Source organism: Chiloscyllium punctatum, chromosome 29 (assembly GCF_047496795.1).
Source record: "Chiloscyllium punctatum isolate Juve2018m chromosome 29, sChiPun1.3, whole genome shotgun sequence".
Lineage (NCBI taxonomy): Eukaryota > Metazoa > Chordata > Chondrichthyes > Orectolobiformes > Hemiscylliidae > Chiloscyllium > Chiloscyllium punctatum.
In genome coordinates this window covers 64766638-64783835 of record NC_092767.1, presented here as the reverse complement: position 1 = coordinate 64783835, position 17198 = coordinate 64766638, and the positions used below count along the sequence as shown (strand labels likewise).

The window sequence follows — 17198 nt, the reverse complement described above, 5'->3', positions numbered from 1 at the left end:
ATATTTGAGATTTGGGGGAGTGATTGTGGACTGATCACATATCACCCACTATAATTTGGGAATGATTACAGACTGGAGCTTGATGTCTGTGGGTGATTCCAAACTCAGATTGGGATTCAAAGTTTGTGCGAAGATTTGTAGCTCGGGTGCTCGTTGTTGTGGTTCTGTTCGCCGAGCTGGGAATTTGTGTTGCAGACGTTTTGTCCCCTGTCTAGGTGACATCCTCAGTGCTTGGGAGCCTCCTGTGAAGCGCTTCTGTGATCTTTCCTTCGGCATTTAATGATTTTTATCTGCCGCTTCCGGTTGTCAGTTCCAGCTGTCCATTGCAGTGGTCAGTATATTGGGTCCAGGTCGATGTGCTTATTGATTGAATCAGTTGATGAGTCAATAAGCACATCGACCTGGACCCAATATACCGGCCACTGCAGCGGACAGCTGGAACTGACAACCGGAAGCAGCAGATTCAAACCACTATAAATGCCGAAGGAAAGATCACAGAAGCGCTTCACAGGAGACTCCCAAGCACTGAGGATGTCACCTAGACAGGGGACGAAACGTCTGCAACACAAATTCCCAGCTCGGCGAACAGACTCAAATTGGGATTGAAGGTTAGGTACAGTCGGGAATGGAGTATTGGGGGTGCTTCTCAATTAACCTGGCTGATACTCTGATTCTAATTGGATAGCCTCTTTGTTTTGATGGTAACAGTTTCCAGTTGATTGGAGTCATTTAAGTCTTTCCCATTGTAGCACAGAAGGGGGCCATTTGGCCCATTGGAGACATGCTGGCTCCTGTTAGAACAATCCAATGAGCCCCATTCTTCCTGTAACCTCAGAAGATGTATTTTCAAAACCATTTGTTTATATTCACTTTCCCCAGTTACAGTCTCTGCTCAAAGAGACTTTATGGCTCAGTGATGAGCACTGCTGCTTCACAGCGCCAGGGACCCCGGTTCGATTCCCAACTTAGGCAACTGTCTGTGTGGAGTTTGCACGTTCTCCCCGTGTCTGTGTGGGTTTCCTCCGGGTGCTCCAGTTTCCTCCCACAATCCAAAGGTGTGCAGGTCAGGTAAATTGGCCGTGCTAAATTACCCATAGAGTTAGGTGCATTAGTCAGAGATAAATATAGGGTAGGGAATGGGTCTTGGTGGGTTACTCTTTGGAGGGCTGGTGAGGACTTGTTAGGCTGAAGGGCCTGTTTCCATACAGTGGGGAGTCTAATTAGCCCATCATAAAGGAGATTCGTTGGTCAGAATCCTATTGCACCCTCAAACTGCTCAGTTGGATTGGTACCACCCAGTGCCACACGAGCACAATGTAACTCATTACTCACCTGTGGGACATGGGCGTCGCTGGCTGGGCCCAGCATTTATTGCCCGTCCCTAATTGCCCCCTTGAAAAGCTGGTGGCCAGTTGCCTTCTTGAACCGCTGCAGTCCTTGTGGCTGCGGGTAGAGACTGATATAATTGACTCGCTTGCTGGGGCCATTTTAGAGAGCAGTCAGGAGATCTAGAGTCACATGTAGGCCAAACCAGGTTTGGATAGCAGATTCCAACCACCCCCCCCCTCCCCACCCCACCCCCTTCTCTGAAGAGTGTTGGTAAACCAGGTGGGTTCTCTTTGCTGGCATGGTTATCAACAGATGCTTAATTCCAGATTTTTAAACTTTTGCCCTCAAATCCCGCTGTCTGGCACTGTAGGATTGCGAACCCACTGTTGGCTGAGTTTCTGGATTACAGCCTCCCACTTGCCCCACCGAGTGTCTCTAAGGTGGGCTTTCACACCCCCGCTCCCAACTCAGCAGAGCTACCTGGCTCAGACTGTAATGTTTGCAGAAGGAGTATTAACCAGCCGGGTCAGAAGGTGGGCGGGAGGATTCAAGAGACCGATCTTCCTTGCTGTCCAAAAATGCCGAGTCACCAAGGTGGTGGTGCTGGTGAGCTGCCCTCCTTGACACACTGTCAGCTCATACCTCTACTGTTCAGGGGTGAATCAGCAGGAACCTGGGTGGGGTGAATACCCCTTTTTTTCTTCAGGCTGGGTGAGTCCTAAACGAGAGGGCACAGGTTCAAGGCCAGAAGGGGGAAAAAAAATGCGAAGGGATTTGAGGGACAACTTTCTCATGCAAATGGTGGCGCGTGTATGGAATGAGCTGTCAAATGGGACTAGATCAGATTGGGATGCCTGGTCGGTGTGGATGAAGAGTCTGTTTCCATACTCTATGACTCGTAAGGCCATTCACTCATTGGGGAGTGATTGGGACAGACAGAGAGACAGAGGACAGAGAGAGGAGAGAGACAGAGACAGAGATACAGACAGACAGAGAATGAGAGAGAGAGAGAGAGAGGAGAGAGACAGAGACAGAGAGAGGAGAGAGACAGAGACAGAGAGAGGGGAGAGACAGAGAAAGAGATACAGAGGACAGAGAGAGGAGAGAGACAGAGACAGAGAGAGGAGAGAGACAGAGACAGAGAGACAGAGGACAGAGAGAGGAGAGAGACAGAGACAGAGAGACAGAGGACAGAGAGAGGAGAGAGACAGAGAGAGACAGAGAGAGACAGAGGACAGAGAGAGGAGAGAGACAGAGACAGAGAGACAGAGGACAGAGAGAGGAGAGAGACAGAGAGACAGAGAGAGACAGAGAGAGACAGAGAGAGACAGAGAGAGAGAGAGGACAGAGAGAGGAGAGAGACAGAGACAGAGAGAGGAGAGAGACAGAGACAGAGAGACAGAGGACAGAGAGAGGAGAGAGACAGAGACAGAGAGAGGAGAGAGACAGAGACAGAGAGACAGAGGACAGAGAGAGGAGAGAGACAGAGACAGAGAGAGGAGAGAGACAGAGACAGAGAGACAGAGGACAGAGAGAGGAGAGAGACAGAGACAGAGAGACAGAGGACAGAGAGAGGAGAGAGACAGAGAGAGACAGAGAGAGACAGAGGACAGAGAGAGGAGAGAGACAGAGACAGAGAGAGAGAGGACAGAGAGAGGAGAGAGACAGAGAGAGAGAGAGAGACAGAGAGAAAGACAGAGAGAGACAGAGGACAGAGAGAGGGGAGAGACAGAGACAGAGAGAGGAGAGAGACAGAGAGAGACAGACAGACAGAGAGAGAGGACAGAGAGAGGAGAGAGACAGAGACAGAGAGACAGAGGACAGAGAGAGGAGAGAGACAGAGACAGACAGACAGAGGACAGAGAGAGGAGAGAGACAGAGACAGAGATACAGAGGACAGAGAGAGGAGAGAGACAGAGACAGAGAGACAGACAGACAGAGAGAGACAGAGAGAGGAGAGAGACAGAGACAGAGAGACAGACAGACAGAGAGAGACAGAGAGAGAGAGAGGACAGAGAGAGGGGAGAGACAGAGACAGAGAGACAGACAGACAGAGAGAGACAGAGAGAGAGAGAGGACAGAGAGAGGGGAGAGACAGAGAGAAAGACAGAGAGAGAGAGAGGACAGAGAGAGGAGAGAGACAGAGACAGAGAGAGGAGAGAGACAGAGACAGAGATACAGACAGACAGAGAGAGACAGAGAGACAGAGGACAGAGAGAGGAGAGAGACAGAGACAGAGAGACAGACAGACAGAGAGAGACAGAGAGAGAGAGAGGACAGAGAGAGGGGAGAGACAGAGAGAAAGACAGAGAGAGAGAGAGAGAGACAGAGAGAGAGACAGACACAGAGTGAGAGAGAGAGAGGGAGAGAGAGAGAGGACAGAGAGAGGGGAGAGACAGAGACAGAGATACAGACAGACACAGAATGAGAGAGAGAGAGAGAGAGAGAGGACAGAGAGAGGGGAGAGACAGAGAGAAAGACAGAGAGAGAGAGACAGAGAGAGAGACAGAGAGATAGGTGATTGGTGGTGGTTTAATCTGAGGGTTACCAACCTCATGTGTAGGAGAGTCCGACATGGGGGACCTCAACTGGAACTGAATTGACACCAGTCTGCATGGAAAGCCAGCTGTCCAGCCAACCGAGCTAACCAATACGCAGTCATCAGCATAACTGGTTTAAATGGGATAGTGCCTTCGGATAGACATTTTTCACCCAAGATTAAAACATAGGGATTCCAAGGGGAAGGCATCCTATATTGAAGCAATGGTGGAATCCCTGGCTGAGTTACCCCGAGTCCAACCTCTAGGGATATGGGTTCACTAGTGGATTTTAATCCAAGAGGTGAATTATCGAACTGAACACTGGTCTCACTCCAGGGAATCTGAAATGATTGCAGTTAGAAAGATTTTTCAAATCTGCCATCCTTACCTGGTCTGGCCTACACGTGACTCCAGACCCAAAGCAATGTCGCTGGCTCTTAATGGTCCCAGCAAGCCATACTCGGGGTAACTGGGGACGGGCAACAAATACTGGCTTTAACGGTGATGCCAACATCCCGAGAAGGGAGAGCTACCAATACTCTCTGGTCGGGCTGACAGGCAGAGTTTGCCACGGTGGGGGTCAGAGCAGTATGCTGATGGCTGTAACTTACCCCAAAGGGACCATGCGATCCCTGGAGAGTGGAAGCAGACCGTTCGGCTCATACTGCCTCTCCAGCCCATCCTTCCCCGATAACCCTACACTGCCCACGGCCAATCCACCCTAACCTGCACGTCTTCAGACTGTGGGGGCAAACCAGGGCATCTGGGACAAACCCACCCAGACACTGGGGAGAACACGCAAACCCCGCGCTGTCACCCAAGGGTGGGATTGAACCTAGGCCCCCTGGTGCTGTGAGGCAGCAGTGCTAGCCCCCCTGCCACCCTTTAGCCAAAACCTCCTTAACAAATCAAAGCTCCTCTTGTTGATGGGTTCAAATCCCACTCCAACGATTTCAGTCACAAATTCTGGCTGATCTGACAACGCGGTACAGAAGGAGCACTGCACTGTCATGGCAGCCATTTAATAACAGAGGTGAGGAACCATTGTATTTCTCTGAGGATTGAGTGCCTTTGAAATTCCCTTCTACAAAAGGCAGTGGATGAACAGTCTTCAAATACTTAAAAGGCAGGGGTAGGTAGATGAATGAAGGGGTAAAAGATGATCGGGGATTTTCCGAGACCGAGAGGTGAGGTCAAACTCAGATCTCATTGAATGGCAGAGCGGGCTCAAAAGGGGCTGAATGGCCTCCACTTGTTCCTTTTTCCTATGTAGGAGGCCGTTCAGCCCCCTGGCTCATTCTGGTGTTCGACTATCTGCTGGGTATGAATGTCAACTCTGTCTGCCCGGCACTGAACCATTCTCCGTGCTCCTGGCTCAGAGAAATTGGCCAATTTCAGTTTGGTTTCAACCACGGGATCATTTCGGAGCTTAACCCACAGGGTGTTAGGTGGGGGATTCAGGGACCACTGAGGGGAGGGGTACTGGGTGGAAAATCAGTGGTGGGTTGGTCATCAGGACTGAGCGCATACCCAAGGGTAGGTTACATTGGGTAGGGTTAAGAGAGAGGGTGGTCAATGCTGGCAGAGTCAAGAGCAACAGTGCCACGTGCATGACATCACTCATACCCTCAGTATCACTTGTCACCCAACAAACTTGGGCAGGACTCAGGGAGTGCAGCACAGTCAGAGATGCCAGCTTCCACACAAGGTGCCAAAGTGCAGAGTTGTGCCTCTCCAATGGATGGCAAGGACCTGGGGAAGGGGGTGCCCTGCTAACATTTACCCAACCTCACCACAGAGAGAACAGTACGAACCCTGTCATTCTCGGCTCGTTGGCCGTGGGACCTTGCCACGTGCAAGTTGTCCGATGTGTTGCCTGCTTTACTTTCAAAACGTCAACCTAGAAGATCGGAGCTGAAGTAGGCCATTCAACCCTCTGAGCCCGCTAGGCCATTCAAGATGATCGCCCAACTCAGACCCCCGTTCGCACTTTCTCCCATAAGAACCATCGCAAAACCTTCCTTGAAAACTCAGTGTTTCGGTCTCAACTGCTTTCTGAAGTAGTGAACCCCACAGGCTCCCCACTCTTTGGGTGAAGATTGGATTAGATTACTTACAGTGTGGAAACAGGCCCTTCGGCCCAACAAGTCCACACTGACCCGCTGAAGCGCAACCCACCCAGACCCATTCACCTACATTTACCCCTTCACCTAACACTATGGGCAATTTAGCGTGGCCAATTCACCCTGACCTGCACATCTTTGGACTGTGGGAGGAAACCGGAGCACCCGGAGGAAACCCACGCAGACACGGGGAGAATGTGCAAACTCCACACAGTCAGTCGCCTGAGGCGGGAATTGAACCCAGGTCCCTGGCGCTGTGAGGCAGCAGTGCTAACCACTGAGCCACTTGTCTCCTCATCTCAGTTCTGTCCTGAAACTGTGACCTCTCCTCCCCTCCCACCGGTTCGGGACCCCCCCCCCCCCAAGTCATGGGAAAGATCCTTTCTGTGTTTATTGTGCCTAGTCCCTACGATACTGAATGATTGTTTTCAGGAGGTTGGTTCTGGGGATGATTTGAGGTTGTGAAAGAGGCTGCCATCTTGTCTTCTGTGCTCAGTTAAAGCACACAGACGTTGATATTTTACAGGTGACCCGAGAGAGCTGCTCTTTTCGCTGACCATGGGAAACACACATTCCGAGGCTCCCGCGCAGAGGGATCGGGAGCTGCCGCCCCAGACGGTGGAAGTGCACCGAAAGGACAGGGAGGACGAGAAGACAGGTCGGAGGTCAAACCTCTCCAGCAAAGAGGAGCAGCAGAGGGTGGCGGTCTCTGTGACCTTCGGCCCCGCGTGTGTCACGGACCCGCAGCCGGACCGAGAACTGACTACCCCGGTCAGTGCCAGCGGTCCTCGGGACACCGCGGCCGCCATCTTAGACCAGAGGGTCAAACCAAACCAGGGTAAAAAGAGGAAGATCGCCAAGGCGCGGAAATGGACGTCTGGTCAAGGGACGGCACAGGAGGCTGCGGACAAGTCGATGGGAGAGAGACGCCAGCCGTCGGTTGGGGCTCACTTGCCCGGGGCGGGGGATGGGAGGGTCATAGCCGTTCCCGGCCTTGCCCCGAGCCACCAAGCGAAAGAGCTGCCGTCGCAACACCAACCACAGCCAAGCGTTGGCGGTAGAGAGAAGGCCAATGTGGCAGCCTCTGCGCTGGGCACCACCCCACAGCATGGAGGGCACCAGGAGCCTGGGGAAGGTACAGCCCATTCTCTCCCTCTCCCAGGCCGGAGTACGGTCACTGCCAAAGCAGGCAGTAGAGCCCAGTTCACCTGCTCCCTGTTGGCCCCCCAGGGCAAGCCGGTGCCAGGCGAGGGGCAGGCCGCAAGCGAAAAGGAGTCACCCGCACGGCCAAGGGCCCACCCCAGGCCTCAGGAGGCCAGCATGGACGCCAAGGCTGAAGGGTTAGGCTGCACGGACAATGCCCAGGGAGGGAAGGGGAGGCCTTCGGAGACAGAGCTGTGCCACTCCAGCGGTAAGGTGGGCGAGCGGGCTGTGGGCCAGGCTGGGTTGCCGCTGAGGACCCCAGAGGCCGGCCGCAGGGAGTGCATGAGGCAGCAGGAGGCGCCGGTTGCCTGCCCAGGTGAGGAGGGAGGCGCAGGCCTGGACAGCTCCAAACGGGGCCCAGACCAGGGTCGGGTCGCGGCACCCAGGGCCTACACCCCCCAGCTGAGCATCCAACCGCTCCATCTTGAGAGGGGGGCCCCACTGGAGGAGCTGGGCCTAGCAGGCAGCCGGAAGCCCCTGCCTCCCGGTGCCAAGACAGCCGGATCTCACCGGGCCTCACCAGGGACGGGCAGCGGATACGCCCCGATGCTGGAGCTGAGGATATCCCCAGGCTCCCCGCCCACCGAGGCCAAGCCAGGCTCCCGGGAGCTTGGCGATGCAGCACCAGGGCAAGATGGCATGGTGGCAGCAGCGACAGGATCAAAGAAGAAGCTGCCCTTCTACGAGCAGCTGCTGGCCAGCCTGAAGAACCAGACCCAGAAGCAGAAAGGCGCAAAGCCGCAGAGGCAGGGTCAGGCCCGGGAGGAAGCCAGCCCTCCCAAACCAGCCAAGGGTCACTGCCCGCTGGAGGGACCAATCACTTCAGCCAAGCCTCTGCCGCTCACCATCCCCCAGGCCCAGGCCCAAGTGGAGCCGTCACAACCCCCACTCCTCCCATCCCCATCCTCCTTCCACTTTGAGGCGCCCCAGCAGACAGCCAAGGGAAACTCCGATCCCAAAGTCCTTCAGCGGGTCCAGCCTCAGGCCCAGCAACTGCTCCCTGTCTTCCAGTTCCAGAGCGGGAACAGGAATGGAGCTCAAGAGCAGGCCCGGGCCTTCAGCCTCACCCCTGGGCCCGCCGGTGCGGCGGCCTCCAGCCCCCAACCACCCCAGGGGCCCGGGACCGGGACCGGGACGGCACAGTCCTGGCTGAGGCAGCAGCAACAGGCCCATGCCCGACCCTGCAGCAGGCCCCTGGCTTCAGCCCCTTCGCTATATTGTGGCCCCCTGCCACCACTGCCCCCTGTGTCACCCCAGCAGCTTAGCCCCCAGCCCAGGGAGCTCGGGCAGCCCACCCTCTTCAGGCCCCAGGTGCATCACGAGACCCCACCTCACCCACAAGCCCAGGCCCCACAACCTCAAGCCCCGTCCTCAAACCCCCTTCCTCCCCAGGCCACCAGCAACGTCCAGCAGCAGCAGCTTACCGCACCGCCCACTCCACCTCCACCCCCGGCCAAGTTGGAATCCCCAAAACAAACCGCAGCCCAGGCCTCAGCGAGAGGCCTGCAGCCCGCTGCTGGCTCCAAACCCCAGGCCCCATCCCCGACGCAGGCCAAGCCTCCAAAACAGGAGCCCCCCGTACCACTCCTGGTACCCCCACCGGCACCCAAGGCTGCTGCTCCTGCTCCAGGCCAGGCCTCGGCCAAGGGCAAGCCACCGGCACAGGCCAAGGTTGGGAGGAAGGCCTCAGGCTCCTCACTCAGTCAGCTGCCTTTGCCGCAACCCGCGCCTGTAGTGAGGCCCAAGCCCCTCAGAGTGCAGGCCGAGCCAGAACCAGACCCTGAGAGCAAGCAACCAGCGCAGAGGCCAACGGGACGCTGGTCGGCCTTTCAGATCGACAGGACGTGCAACAGGAAGTGCCAGTGTCGACACCGAGAGGCCAAGGGGAGCTCACAGCTGCCCAGGAACATAGCCCGCTGGTGAGTGAGCGGGTGTGACCACTATGTTACCGCAGGGCACCTGACCAAGTGGCGGTGGGGGGGGTGGAAATGAGGTGGTGATCGCCCTGGCACCAACACCGGGTGGGGGTACCTAGGGCCAGCACACCCTTCACACCAACACCCGGGGGGGGGGGTAGCACCATGACATCACCGCCGGGGGGGAGGGGGAGGACCCTAACATCACCGCCAGGGGGGAGGGGGGTACACCCTAACATCACCGCCAGGGGGGAGGGGGGTACACCCTAACATCACCGCCAGGGGGGTACACCCTAACATCACCGCCAGGGGGGAGGGGGGAGCACCGTGATATCACCGCCAGGGGGGGAGGGGGAGCACCGTGACATCACCGCCAGGGGGGGAGGGGGAGCACCCTAACATCACCGCCGGGGGGGGAGGGGGAGCACCCTAACATCACCGCCAGGGGGGAGGGGGAGGACCCTAACATCACCGCCAGGGGGGGAGGGGGAGCACCCTAACATCACCGCCAGGGGGGGAGGGGGGAGCACACTAACATCACCGCCAGGGGGGAGGGGGGTACACCCTAACATCACCGCCAGGGGGGTACACCCTAACATCACCGCCAGGGGGGAGGGGGGAGCACCGTGATATCACCGCCAGGGGGGGAGGGGGAGCACCGTGACATCACCGCCAGGGGGGGAGGGGGAGCACCCTAACATCACCGCCGGGGGGGGAGGGGGAGCACCCTAACATCACCGCCAGGGGGGAGGGGGAGGACCCTAACATCACCGCCAGGGGGGGAGGGGGAGCACCCTAACATCACCGCCAGGGGGGGAGGGGGGAGCACACTAACATCACCGCCAGGGGGGAGGGGGGTACACCCTAACATCACCGCCAGGGGGGGAGGGGGGAGCACACTAACATCACCGTCGGGGGAGGGGGGAGCACACTAACATCACCGCCAGGGGGGAGGGGGGAGCACCCTAACATCAACGTCTGGGGGGTGGGAGGTGGGGGAACACCCTAACATCACCGCCAGGGGGGAGGGGGGGGGGAGGGGGAGGGGGAGCAGGTTGACCATCCCAGCTCCAGGGGGAGCAAAGCAGGAGAGAGGAGGAAGAACATGAACTCTGCTCTCTCTCTCTCTCTCTCTACAAAAGATGGTGCCAGCCCTGCCGAGTTCCACCAGCCGTCCCAGTTACTTGTTGCTGGAGAAACTCGGCAGGGCTGGCAGCGGTCTGTGCAATCGGGAAGCAGAGTCAATGCTGCAAGTCCAAGATGATTCTTCTTCAGAAGCGGAGAGCCGAAACGTTAGCTCAGTTTCAATCACAGGAGAAACTCAAAAAGAAACCTAGCAGATCTTTGTGTTTGTGAACCCCTGCTTTAGGGGCAGGACGATGATTATATGTTGAGGGAGCGACAGGAAGTTCACATCTCGAGTCTGATATGGCTTTTCTTCTGATCCTCCATCTGTGTTCCCCCAGCCTCCTGCCTGTCCCCCCTGATGCTGCCTGCCTTGCTGTGTTCCCCCAGCCTCCTGCCTGTCCCTCCTGATGCTGCCTGCCTTGCTGTGTTCCCCCAGCCTCCTGCCTGTCCCCCCTGATGCTGCCTGCCTTGCTGTGCTCCCCCAGCCTCCTGCCTGTCCCTCCTGATGCTGCCTGCCTTGCTGTGTTCCCCCAGCCTCCTGCCTGTCCCTCCTGATGCTGCCTGCCTTGCTGTGTTCCTCCAGCCTCCTGCCTGTCCACATCATAGTGCCACCAGCACACTTGCTTCAACACAGTGACATACCAGGACCCTAACTATAACAAACATCCGAATTGGAGTGAGAGTGAGCAGGGGACTGCGGACATCCAAGAAGAAACCATTTTGAAGTTACTCAGGTCACAGTGCCCCAGCCAACCCAAAACACCCATCTCTCCAAGGACTCAAATCCCAACCCCTGCGGCCAATTCAATATTAGAAGCCAGGGGCTCAGTTACCGACAAGGATAGTGACAAGGGAAGGGGATATCAGCCCTGGTCCATTGCTAACGGCTCTTAGGGGGCATGTGGTGAAGTGGCAGTGCCCTTGCTGTCTGAGCCAGAAGGTCTGAGCGAAAGTCCCACTGCAGGAGTGTGTAATAACATCTCTGCGCAGGTTGATTTGAAAATACCTTAATCCTGGCTCATCTCTATTTACCTCAGCTCTATACCACACAGGACCCACGGAGAGAGTTGAAGTTGTACCAGAGCTATATTTCTCTGAAGTGATGCACACAGTGAGGGATGTCCACAGTCCCCTGCTCACTCTCACTCCAGTTCGGATGTTTGTTATAGTTAGGGTCCTGGTAAGTCACTGTGTTGAAGCAAGTGTGCTGATGGCACTATGACATTGACAGGCAGGAGGCTGGAGGAACACAGCAAAGCAGGCAGCATCAGGAGGGACAGGCAGGAGGCTGGGGGAACACAGCAAGGCAGGCAGCATCAGGACGGACAGGCAGGAGGCTGGGGGAACACAGCAAGGCAGGCAGCATCAGGAGGGACAGGCAGGAGGCTGGGGGAACACAGCAAGGCAGGCAGCATCAGGAGGGACAGGCAGGAGGCTGGGGGAACACAGCAAGGCAGGCAGCATCAGGAGGTGGAGAAATCAACATTTCAGGTGTAACCCGTCTTCAGGACTCAAGAATGGTTACACCCCAAACGACGACTTCTCTACCTCTAGGTGCTGCCTGCTTTGCTGTGTTCCCCCAGCCTCCTGCCTGTTTGGATTCCAATACCTGCAGTTGTTTTATCTCTATAAAACTATGAAAGTGGAGTTGCAGGTTGATAGGATAGTGAAGGCGGTGTTTGGTATGCTTTCCTTTATTGGTCAGAGTATTGAGTTGGGAGGTCATGTTGCGGCTGTACGGGACATTGGTTCGGCCACTTTTGGAATATTGTGTGCAATTCTGGTCTCCTTCCTATCAGAAAGATGTTGTGAAAGCTGAAAGGCAGCAGAAAAGATTTACAAGGATGTTGCCAGGGTTGGAGGGTTTGAGCTATAGGGAGAGGCTGAACAGGCTGGGGCTGTTTTCCCTGGAGCGTCGGAGGCTGAGGGGTGACCTTATAGAGGTTTATAAAATTATGAGGGGCATGGATAGGATAAATAGGCAAAGTCTTTTCCCTGGGGTCGGGGAGTCCAGAACTAGAGGGCATAGGTTTAGGGTGAGAGGGGAAAGATATAAAAGAGACCTAAGGGGCAACTTTTTCACACAGAGGGTGGTACATGTATGGAATGAGGTGCCAGAGGAAGTGGTGGAGGCTGGTCCAATTGCAACATTTAAGAAGCATTTAAATAGGAAGGGTTTGGAGGGATATGGGCCGGGTGCTGGCAGGTGGGACTAGATTGGGTTGGGATATCTGGTCGGCATGGACGGGTTGGACCGAAGGGTCTATTTCCGTGCTGTACATCTCTATGACTGTGAGCACCTAGTCCCAGTCCCACACTTCGAGGGGCTGGGGTAGGATTAGCCGAAACGCAAACAAGAGTTTGAAGCTTGCTGACAGGGTGCACCGTGTCGTGCGCTGTGGGAGGAACTCTGCATTGCCAGAATGGGCTGCTTTCCCTCCCTGTCATTTGGTTACCCAGCACAAGGTGGTGTATTGGCAATGTCAGCCGGCTAGAAATCTGGAGGCTCTTTTTAACCTTCATGTTGTGGCACGTCTGGGGGCTGGCCACGAGGACTTGAAGCTGGCTCAGATGTAGGGACACTAACACTCCAACACAGAAGTCCTCGACTCGCTGTTCTGAGTCATTGTACCATCGCTACTGATTGAATTCGAATTCAATCCATCACATTGCAAACAGAAGCACCTGCCCCTGCTCTGCAGCTACATTTGTGCCCATTTTGGTGTTTTTGGAGGTGGGGGACAGTACACAGTGCCCATTATTTCTCAAGGCTTTTCGAGAGAGAGGTGGGCACCGCAGGGGATACAGTGCTTTACCTCACACTTCAACTCCCTCCCTGCCTACTCCCCTCACTGTCAACGGTTTGCATCGGCCAGAATGGGCTCGGCTTGGACTCAGTTGGCGACGCGGGTGTTTTTAACTGGTGGAGGTGGCTCCAGGCGGCCATCTTGGGACACAGTGATCATGTCCCTCCCGCTAAACTGAGACTCCCAGGGTTCAAGGCAGTGTTTAATAATGTCTCTGAACAGGTTGATTAGAGAAATAGGTTAAATAGGAGAAAAACAAAAAGATAAAGATACAGAAAAAACATGTAAAGCAGACTCAGGAGGCCTCTGGAGGTGCAGTGGTAGTATTCCTATGCCTGGACCAGGAGGGCTGGGTTTCAGTCCCACCTGTGTGTAATAACACTTCCAAACAGGTTGATGAGAAATTATGTAAGGCAGACCCAGGGATGGGTCTGGAGACCTGTCTGCCCACCCCCCCACCCCTCCTTCTGTGGCTACATTTGTGCCCAGGTGTCTCTGGAGAAGAACAACACAAGTGCACACCAATTCTCAATGCCTTGGGGGGGGGGGGGGGGGGGGGGGGGGGAAATACAGTGCTTTACCTTCTGCTCGAACTCCATGTTGATTTAGTTCCTTCCTGCTCTCTTATCTCCTCTCGCTTCCCCTCTCACTTTCGATAGTTCACAATACCCACAATGGATTCGGCTTTAAATTCCTGGTTGGCTGCACGGCTGAGTTACTGGTGGTTGTTAATTGTTCAATTCCAAATTTTTTGTTGTTGTTTTTAAACTAACACTTTTCTGTGGCTATGTTAGTGCCCGGGGTGTCATTGGAGAGCACGCGCGCGAGAGAGCGCGAGCATATTGTTTCCAACTATATCCTTATTGCTCGGGGTGGGTGGTGGAGACTACAGGGGCTGGGGTGCTTTATATCTTTGATTGAGCTCCCTCCTCCCTCTCTCTCTCACACCTTTGGGGATCTGCATTGCTCACAATGGGTTTTGTTTAGAAATTAATCAATGGGAAACCAGGTTAAAAATCAGATGAAAAAAAAAATAAAATCTGGAATTGGAAGCTAGACTTATTGATGGTGACAAAGTGAAGCTATTGATTCTTGTAAGTTCTCTTTCGGGAAAGAAATCTGCCATCTTTACCTGGTCTGGCCTACATGTGTCTACAGATCCCCATGAGCAATATAGTGGGCTCTTAATTGCCCTCTGAAATGTGTGAATGAGTCACTAAATTTGAGGGCAATTAGAGACGGCAGCAAATACGGATCTTGCCAGTGACGCTCCCCGTTCCAAGAGAGAACATGAAACTCATTTCAGCTCCCAATGTTTCTCAAGACCCACTAAGCTTCACCCATCGTCAGGACAGGTGGCGATGACTGGCACTGCACAGTGATGCTGCCCTCAAACATCCAGTGAGTGGCTCAGTGGTTGGCTCTGCTACCTCTCAGCATCAAGGACCCGGGTTCGATTCCACCCTCAGGCAACTATCTAATGTGGAATTTAAACATTCTGCGTCTGCAGGGGTTTCTTCCGGGTGCTGCGGTTTCCTCCCACAGTCCAAAGACGTGCAGGTTAGGGGTGGATAGGCCACACGAAATTGCCCTGGAGTGTTCAAGGGTGTGCAGGTTAGGGTGGGTTAGCCGTAGGAAATGCAGGGTTACAGGGAATAGAGTCGGGAGATGGGCCTGGGTGGGGTGCTGTTTGGAGCGTCGTTGGGCTAAGCAGCCTGTTTCCACATGGCAGGGATTCTACAGTGACCTCTTAGGCTAACCTAGTCATTTGCTGCATCTTTTTCCTCGCCCCGATCCCCAGGACCAACTCAGTGAAGGAACCATTCTGCGAGACGCCCTGGGTTCGGACAGCACTGTTGGCAGGATCACTGGTAGCTGGCACCAAGTTCTGTATGGATCACCTCAAGGCCAACAACGCCGTCAGCTGAACGTGAGGGTTGGTGGTTAAAGCAAGGGAGAGAGAAAGTTTAAAGAACAGTACTTACTTTTATAATCGATCCGAGATCGCATTAATTTCAACGTCACAGCCCAGTCTGATGGACCAACCGGGTTCACAAGACAATTCACCAACCTAGTATTAAAGGATTTAAAAATTTGGGAACTTTTATGGTTTAAAATGTTCTGCCGGTGAACAGTCAGCTTTAAGGGAGGAGGCAACCCATAATAAATAAATAAAACAATATGAAATACACTATGACCATTTACAAAAAGCTTATTTCTGTTTTAGCTCTCACAATATAACACGTCTAAAAGCACAAGGGACTTGGGAGTGCAGATTCAGCCCAGATACAGTAGCTGGTTTAAAATAAAATCTATCTTCATGAAAATAATGCTTATGGAATGGGGAGGATAATGTGCGGGGTGCGGATTTTCCCGGATCCATATCAGTGAGCCAACAAGCTCCAAGGAAACCTTCAAGCAGCAACTGGTTTAGTTTGGGATTATGTTGGGGATGGACTGGTTGGACCGAAGGGTCCGTTTCAGTGCTGTACGACTGTGAAAATACACATAAAAGCACGTGAAGAAAGTGGCTCAGTGGTTAGCACTGCTGCCTCACAGCACCAGGGACCCGGGTTCGATTCCCACCTTGGGTGACTGTGTGTGGAGTTTGCACATTCTCCCCGTGTCCGCGTAGGTTCCCTCCGGGTGCTCCAGTTTTCTCCCACAATCCAAAGATGTGTTAGGTGAATTGGCAATGCTAAATTGCCCGTAGTGATAGGCGCATTAGTGGGTGGGTTACTCTTCAGAGGGTCAGTGTGGACTTGATGGGCTGAAGGGCCTGTTTCCACATGTAGGGAACCATGTAATCTGAAAAAAGAAAGCACTTTTATTCACACGGTGTCCTCGCCTTAGACAGGTCTGACATTAGCCTTGGGAAATGCAGGGTTATAGGGACAGGGTACAGGGCTGGGATGCTCTTCTGAGGGTCCATGGGCCAAATGGCCTGCTCCCACATTGTTGGGATTCGATGATTCTGTAGAGGCTGTGGCTTACTTCTGAAGTGCACTCACGCACGGACAAGCTGAACAGCCCATTTATACACAGCAAAACTCCACATATAACTAAAAGGATCAGATAGTTCTCTTTTGGAAAGGATAGTTTGCCATTGTAGATATTTTGGTGATAAAACCAATTTCGCAACTAAATCCTTCCAACGAAACCACAATGTTCAACGCGCAAGTCAGATGTGAGGGGGTGGGATTTGGGCTTGGATTAGATTAACGGACAGTAGGAAACACAACCACGAAGGGATCAGATTGGCAAGTGCTTCACCCATGTCCTGAAATCTGCCGTCTGCCTGGTCTGGCCTGGGCCTGGGCCTGGGCCTGATCCCAGGCCTACACCAGTGTGGCGGACTCTTAGCTTCCCTCTGAAATGGTCGACCAAAGACACACCGTTAACAAAATCATCACTGAAGGCTCAGGAAGATTTCCAGCCACCGCCTTCAGAAGGCAGTTAAAGGTTTTGCCGGAAACGCCCCTAATAAAATACCAGCAGGGGCCAATATTAAGAAACCGGTGCAGGAGTAAGCCCTTCAGCCCCCTCAGTCAATAGGACCATGGCTGGTCTGACAAAGCTTCATCACTACTGTTGCTCATCCCCCCACCACACTTGACTCCTTGCCGATCCGTCACCTTGGAAATCACCCAGCATGCACTTCTCTCCAGGGAACACAACTCTGAAACCCTCGCAACTGTCTGAAAGAAGAAATACCTCACCTTAACCCCTTCAATTGGAGAGCCCTCACTTTGTCCCCTAATTCCAGGCTCCCCAACGTGGGGAAACCGCATCCGGTCTGTGTCAAACCTCCTTGGGATCTTACGTTTCAATCAGATCTTCACTCCTCCTCCTAAACTCCACTCGGCTCAATCACCCCACCAACAGCAAGCCCTTTCGTTCCAGGAATCAGCCAATACTCTGGAGGAAGTTAGAAACTTAACGACGCTTCATTTTAAAAACAGGCGCTTAACAGACAGCACAGAAAGAAACCTTTCGGTCTCAAATGTGCTTTCAAAAACTCTCTCCCCTCACCTCAAAAAGATGGCCTGTCGTTTTGAACTCCCCTGCCTGAGGAAAGGCCCCTTTGCTGTTCACTTTATCTACGCCCCTCAGGAGCCACGCAGCACAGAAACAGACCCTTCTGTCCAGTGC

At 54.2% G+C, this 17198-nt stretch overlaps 1 long non-coding RNA gene across 1 annotated transcript; it reads left to right on the top strand.

Annotated features, from left to right (window-relative positions):
- The first annotated feature begins 8940 nt into the window (after positions 1-8940).
- Positions 8941-15237, top strand: LOC140454356 (uncharacterized). The gene is made up of 2 exons (XR_011952683.1): positions 8941-9114; positions 14848-15237. It is a non-coding gene; the product is annotated as an uncharacterized lncRNA (long non-coding RNA).
- The last annotated feature ends 1961 nt before the right edge of the window (positions 15238-17198 follow it).